The 1,065-nt window shown below is 43.7% G+C and overlaps 1 protein-coding gene across 1 annotated transcript in view; it reads left to right on the top strand.

The window, feature by feature from the left end:
• Window positions 1–1,065, top strand: part of SHPK (sedoheptulokinase) — a 938,822-nt gene that overhangs the window by 44,219 nt on the left and 893,538 nt on the right. The window lies entirely within an intron of this gene.

The following is a 1,065-nucleotide window of genomic DNA, read 5'->3' as shown; positions in this document are numbered from 1 at the left end:
ATGATCCCTATTTACCTGCCCCTAAGTAAATTAGATCCATAGGTAAATAAGACCCCCATTTACCTGTCCCTAAGTAAATAAGATCCATAGGTAAATAAAACCCCCATTTACCTGTCCATAGGTAAATAAGATCCATAGGTAAACATGATCCCCATTTACATGCTCCTAGGTAAATAAGCTCCATAGGTAAAGAAGTATGCATGATCCCTATTGTCCCGGGGCTTTGCTTGCAGAAAACACATCTGCAAAGGTCAATAGCACCCCAAAAGGTCTCCTTGTTTTGTGGATGATGGGTTTGGGGGCTGATTCTTTTCTTCCCAGGAGCAAGGTCCGGATGGGAAACATAGGTCTGGGGATGCTAGGGTTTGCAGTGGGAGGGACTCACCGAAAGAAGTCGAGCCAAAGAAGGGACTCACCGAAAGAAGTAAAGACAAAGAAAGGACTCACCAAAACAAGTCAAGCCAAGGAAAAGACTCACCAAAAGAAATCAAGTCAAGGAAAGGACTCACTGCAAGAAGTCAAGCCAAGGAAAGGACTCACTAAAAGAAGTCAAGTCAAGGAAAGGACTCACTAAAAGAAGTCAAGTCAAGGAAGGGACTCACCGAAAGAAGTCAAGTCAAGGAAAGGACTCACCAAAAAAAAAGTAAAGAGAAAGGACTCACCGCAAAAAAGTCAAACCAAAGAAGGGACTCACCGCAAGAAGTAAAGCCAAGGAAGGGACTCACCAAAAATAAAGCCAAGGAAGGGACTCACCGCAAGAAGTCAAGCCAAGGAAAGGACTCACCAAAAGAAATCAAGTCAAGAAAAGGACTCACCGAAAGAAGTCAAGTCAAGGAAAGGACTCACCGAAAGTAAAGCCAAGGAAAGGACTCACCAAAAAAAAAGTAAAGAGAAAGAAAGGACTCACCGCAAAAAAGTCAAACCAAAGAAGGAACTCACCGCAAGAAGTAAAGCCAAGGAAGGGACTCACCGAAAGAAGTCAAGTTAAAGAAGGGACTCGCCAAAAGAAGTCAAGCCGAGAAAAGGACTCACCTAAAGAAGTCAAGCCAAAGAAGGGACTTGCGG

This window comes from Sceloporus undulatus, chromosome 11 (genome assembly GCF_019175285.1).
Source record: "Sceloporus undulatus isolate JIND9_A2432 ecotype Alabama chromosome 11, SceUnd_v1.1, whole genome shotgun sequence".
Lineage (NCBI taxonomy): Eukaryota > Metazoa > Chordata > Lepidosauria > Squamata > Phrynosomatidae > Sceloporus > Sceloporus undulatus.
The sequence above is the reverse complement of the archived record's forward strand: the minus strand, read 5'-3'. Positions and strand labels throughout refer to the sequence as shown.